A 6,587-nucleotide genomic window follows, 5' to 3' on the forward strand; every position below is an offset into this window, starting at 1 on the left:
GGTCATGAACAGGAGGGATTGGACCAACACTGCCTTTAGACCCCCTCTCTATGGGCAGCCCAGCAGCCAGCAGACCGCAGGCAGACAAGTTTGGAACGAGCCAGTTCTTGGTGCAAGCTCAGAGGAAAACGACATGACCTCAATACAACCTTACTAGGGTCCTGGACTAATTATAATAAAATTTGCATTACGGTTTTGACCTCCCTGTGGGTTTTTCTGTATGTATTATGGGTAGGAGCATGCACAGAAGAAATGCAGTCATATAACCCTTTTCTGTCAATCATCCCTGAATGCAAATGAAAGTCTCCACCCAGAAAATTCCACATATAGCCAGAGTTAATTTTTTAAAACATAAATCAAACATGTACTTCTTGTCCTAAGATCTTTCATTGGCTTCCTATTGCATTTAGGATAAAAGCCTGATTATTTGTATAGTTCTCCAGGCCCTCAGTGATCTGATCCTAATGGTCTCTCTGAATTCATGACATGCCCCTCCTACCTATATTGCTTTTTTGGTTCCCATAGATCTCATCTTCTGCTAGTTTCAGTAAAAACCAAGTTCATTCTACCCTAGGGCCATTATGCTTGTTGTTTCCTGTATGGAATATTCTTTTAATTCTTGTTCACTCCTGACCTTTGAGGTTTCAATACAAATGTTCCCTCAGAGAGACCTCCCAAACCACCCACTTTAAGTAGATCCCTCAATTATTTCTACCATATAGCCCAGTTTTATTTCCTCCTTCATCTCACTTATTACAAATATTTTCATTACTTTTTTTTGTTTACCTATTTTGTTAGGCATTCATGGTGTTTTAGAAATGTTTCCTTTTGTCTGACATCCTGGGCACAAGAGAGAATTGCTCTTTCTGGCTTCCTTGTGGTTGAGTAATGTCATGTAACTAATTTTGGCCTATTCATTATGAGCTGAAGTAATATGAGTCACATTGGCGATGAGGAAAAGTAATATGAGTCAATCCAAGACCCTACAGAGCTCTTTAATCCCTCTGCTATGGCCACCAGTGACTTTCAAGACAGTGGCTACACTCACTCTGGGTTCCTGAAGGACTAGCATGATCAGAGCTTTCTTGCCATCTCATAATGGATGTGTAATATAACAATAATTAAGCTTTTGTTGTTTACAGGCATTGTTATTTTGGTGTTTATTACTGCAGCAACACTGAGCCAATCTCTCTCTCTCTCTCTCTCTCTCTCTCTCTCTCTCTCTCTCTCTCTATATATATATATATATATATATATATATATATATATATATATGAGTTTGTTTGAGTCAAACTGGTAACATATGCTGGGGAGCAAGATCTCAAATGCTCTCAAAATTGAGCCAATCTTGACTGATACAGAAATTTTGTCAGAAGATTTTGTTACTAGAACAAAAACCTTGATTATGCTAAGAGAATTCACCCCTCCACTAATTCAAGAAATATTTATGGAGCACCTACTATGAGCCACGGTAGTGATAAATTTCTGGCATATAACCGCAGCAAGAAAGATAAGATTCTGGTCCTCATTAAGCCTACTTTCTAATACAAAAGGCAGACAATAAATAGGTATTTTTGTTCAGGATAGCCTACTCTGAACAAAATATATTCTGCAATAACATACAACCCCCGCCCCCCAAATCACAGTGGCTTAAAACAAAAAGGTTTATCTCATTGATATTATCTGTCTATTATGGGTTACAGGGGAATTTGCTTCTCATCATTACTTAGGAACCCAGGCTAAGGGTTGCCAACCTATTTATTAGAAAAAAAAGTGTATGGGAGGATCTTACAATGGCAAATACATGTTTAAGTGTTCTCTTATGTTCACAACTCCTTTGCTAAAGCTAGTCACATGGCCCAGCCTTATTACTCACTAGGAGCCTAGAAAGTGCCCCCAAAGGGTGAAGCATGAGCAGGCAAGACTAGTGACTACTGCCCTCAGCACTTCTGATAATTAGGTATTAGGTTTACCATTCTTTCCACATACAAAATATATGCATACTCTCCTCTGGGAAAATAACCCAAAAAGCTCTCCTATCACAGTATCAAGTTCAAAGTTCATGATCTCATAGTAGTTTAGCCTGGATGTATCTTCTTTTTATGGAGGCATATAAACTAATAATCAAAATGTCTGTGTTCCTCCACCCCCTCCATATCCTGTATAATAAAAGACTAATATGCAAATAGACCGAATGGTGGAATGATTGGTCACCATGACCCGCACTGACCACCAGGGGGCAGATGCTAAATGCAGGAGCTCATGGCTGGTGAGTGCAGCAGCGGTGGCAGGAGCCTCTGCCGCCTCTGCAGCAGCGCTAAGGAGTTGTCAGTCAGATATCCCCCGAGGGCTCCTGGACTGTGAGAGGGCACAGGCCAGGCTGAGGGACACCACCCCCCGCCCCCCCCCCCCCCCCCCCGTCCGAGTGCACGTATTTCATGCACCAGGCCTCTAGTCTAATATATAATGGTAGACAGGAACAGGGTAACTACCATAAACACTCTCATTCAAAAAGGAGAAGAATGGGATTCAGATAGCAACCAACTGTCTGTGGCAATTCTGGAATCCTACCAGGCAGACACTGCAAGCATCTCTACACCAGGTGGAGATATTCCTTGATTAGGCCCCAATTCTGAGCCACAGTATATCCCCTTCATTGCATTGTATTCTGTAGTCCTTTACACTGCCTTCCACCTTCTAAGAGAGTTCTCTTTCATTATCCCACATGTTCTTATGTCAGAATTGAGTGTAATGGTAGGACATGTAGCTGATGATCAAGTACTGCTTGCTGGTATGGGGAACCCTTCTCTCCAATATATACATAGTGGAATTGGATATAGAACCCTTAATTTTGTGTGTTTGTATATGTGTGTGTGTGTGTGTGTGTGTGTGTGTGTGTGTGTGTATGTACAGGGCATTCCCCCAAAATATATACACACTTTGAATAATAATTAATTCTAATAGGTCAAATATGAAAAAAGACATCAATTGAGTTATCAGCTATAAAGGGTGTATACATTTTTTAGGGGACATCCTGTATATATGTATACATATAATTAGAAAAAAATACTAGAAGGAATCACATATTAATTATGTCATGTCTGAGTTGTGGCATGACCTCTTGTTTTCTTCCCTATACTATGCTATATTTTCTAAATTTTCTATTAACAAATATTAATTTAAGAATCAGAAAATAAAATTATTTTTATTAAGTCATATATCTGTGTAGAGCAGAACTTATGTCCAATTCAATTGAAGGAGTTTCAGTCATTGCTATACATTTATCAAAATGAGGTGACAAGAAAGAATAATAAAGTGGACATAGCTCTACCAGATATTAAAACATAATATGAATTTACAACAAACAATTAATTTAATAAATACTCATTCAGTGCCTGACACTGTTTTAGGATCAGTAACTAAGATAAGATCTCTGTCCTCATGGAAATAAATATTCTAGTGGAGGAGACAGATAATAAACAAGTAAATTAATGAGATAATTTTGATAGTATTTAATGCTAAAGAAGGATGTTATTTTAGTGAATGTTGTTGGAGGGGACAAAATTAGCTAGATAGGGCGGTCAAAGGCAGCCTTTCTGAAAGCAGGATATTTGAGTTGAGACTTGAATGAGGAGTCAGTGAGCCACTCAACCTTCTGCAGGGAGAGCATTCCAGGCAAAAGGAACAGCGGTTGCAAAGGTCAAGGCAGGTATAGGCTTGGCAGAGTCAGGAATTGGGTGGGCTCAGCTAGGAGCAATGTGTAAAAGTCATGGCAAGTCCTGACAAAATAATATGGACTTGCTAAATGTGCTGTAGTAATTTTTTTTTGGGAGAGAACAAAGTATGACCTATGGAATATTACTGACAAACTTTTTAAATTTGGTCAGAACAATGCAGTGCTAAACTGGTGTTAACATCAAACAGAAAGTCTACATGAGTATGAAGTTCAATTTTCCATTTCTCTTGCATCTCTCAAGTTCTCATTTAGGTCCCGTGCCTCATGCAGATGCAATGTTATGAACAGCTAAGAACCTTATAGTTAAACAATTTCAGAACCCCTGTTCTCCATCATGCCCTGGTTAAACCCTCGAAAATTAATCAGGTTATCAACACACAGTTTCGGGTAGCACATGCAGCAGTCAAAGGCCAGAGTTGGGCCATAGGGGCAGCCTACAGGCCAGGTTGTGTGTATGGGTATGGGGGAGGGGTGGCCATGAATCTGGGAGGCCACAACATTTGGGCTGGATCAAGTCTGGTGCTAGAACTCCCTGGGTACTTCTGCTTCAAAGGATCTAGGTTTGTTGTAGAATGGGAGTAGGCTGAGCTTAAATAGCCTCAGCTGTGGAAGGCAAAGAACATCAGGGCACAGGAAATTATGCTCTGATCCTTCAGAAATTTTCATCCAAGGATTGGGTCGTGATGGCAGCAGCAGATTCAGAGGTTGGCTGGCTCAGCTGAGTGGAGACGAGCCATTTTAGGAAGATGATGAGTTAACTTGACCAAACAGAGATGTTTAGTTCAGTGATAAGAGGGGATCCTGACTTATTATAGATGCTTATTTGTGAGAACTTAATCTACTGAAAAGTTTGAATTTCTTCTTTGTTCTGATTTATGTGCCACTTTTTAGATTTAATGATTAAGAATGATTTAACATTATTGACTTAATTATGGAAACAAATGTATTGTTTAGACAAAATATTATCAGTTGAAAAGTATGCTATTTTTTTCCTTTTAGTAATCCATACCTCTGTGGATTCCCATGCCAGGCACCATTACTCACCTTTGGCAGTACCTGCATTTTAGGTCACATCCCTGGGTTGAAATGAATAGTCTCTGAAATATTAGCTTTGTAATCCTAAACCTGTAATAGAAAAGGCAAATGTCACACTGTCCCAAGAGGCAGCAAATGGACCCTTAGGGAACTATACTAGATTGGATGGATGATGAGACTGACTTAACTTGCAAAACCTGCCACATTGAATTGAGTTTGTGACACAACTAAAGACCCTTTATAGGAAGAGCCAAAATTTTACTGAATTATTAAACTGCAACTTGCCTTCAATTGTCAGTAATTATGACAGTGACAAAATGGAGACAGAATGAAGTCTAATCATGTGCATCAGGAATCATTTCCAAAAACATGCCTCTAGCAGGAGGGAAATTGATTTTTAAAGAGAGAGAGGAGTGGGGGGGGGGGAGAGAGAGAGAGAGATTTATGCATTCATTAGTTGATTCTTGTATGTGCCCTGCCTGGGGATCAAACCCAAAAACTTAGTGTATTGGGACAATTCAATAACCAACTGAGCTACCCAGCCAGAGCTGAGGGAACTGGATTTTTGATTCAATATTCACACATATAAATGTCTGTATTTATAACATTGCTGACTACAATAATTCTGAAATGTTCTCCTTCATATGTACTGACTAAAGAATACATATATGCTCTGGCTGGTGTGGCTCAGTTGTTTGGGGCATCATCCTATGCACCAAAGGGTCACAGGTTCAATTCCCAGTCAGAACACATACCCAGGTTGCAGGTTCAGTCCTCGGTTGGGGCATGTATGGGAAGCAATCGATTGATGTTTCTCTCTCACATTGATGTTTCTTTCTCTCTCTCCTTTTCTAAAATAAAAAAGGGGGGGCAATATATATAGAGTTAAGAAACCATATTTTAGAAAACTGAAAGGTAGGTAACTAGGAAATATAGACAGATGGTAGTGTGTGTGTGTGTGTGTGTGTGTGTGTGTGTAACTGGATAATTAACACCTATAATTCACTTTGTGAATAGATTAACTCATTCCACAGTCTCTGAAGTAGTGCCTCATGCTATTGACTCTGGGTAATAACTCAGGGGAGGAGGTGGAGGGGAGACAGTGTGTCTCAATGTCCATTAACACCTACCAATGCTCAAAGCCGAAGGGCTGTACTTGTCCTTTATGCCATTCCTTTCTTGATGTGATTTGCTTACCCATCCAATGCTGCAGTATAGAGGCAATGGGGAACTCAATTTCTTTGGAAAAGCTTCAAATGCTTAGACCCCACAGTAGGAATAATGATTTCAACATTGTTAGGTCCTCCAAGGTAGGTGGAAAGACTTCGATTATTTCTGCTAACTTTAACGACATTTACTAAGGGAAAAAGGAGGATAGCAATTCAAACTTCCATAAGCTATGTTTTCATAAAACACAAACTATCCAAAGTCATTAACAAAAAGTCTTATAAATGTTAAGAATAATAAAAATATTACATATTAATGTGTGCAACACATTTATATTTCTTTTCTATGTCTCAAAGCATATTTCCATTTTAAAGATTATAGGAATTTTCTTTCTTTTATTTATTTAATGCCATATCTTTTCAACCACAAATTATAAGACTCTTCTTATGAGAAAGTATGGTCTTTTATAATTCATTTTATTTATAGTAAAAATCCTGAACCATTTGTTAATTCCTTTTTCTGCTGAATTTGAGGAGAGTCCAATTGCAATGTATCTCCTTCTCCACTCTTCACAACATAGGACTATGTAGATTCACTGTCTATATGGAGTAGGAGCTAGTGTAATAAAAATGCATGTTATAGATATAAT

Source organism: Plecotus auritus (genome assembly GCF_963455305.1).
Source record: "Plecotus auritus genome assembly, chromosome: 4".
Taxonomy (NCBI): Eukaryota; Metazoa; Chordata; class Mammalia; order Chiroptera; family Vespertilionidae; genus Plecotus; species Plecotus auritus.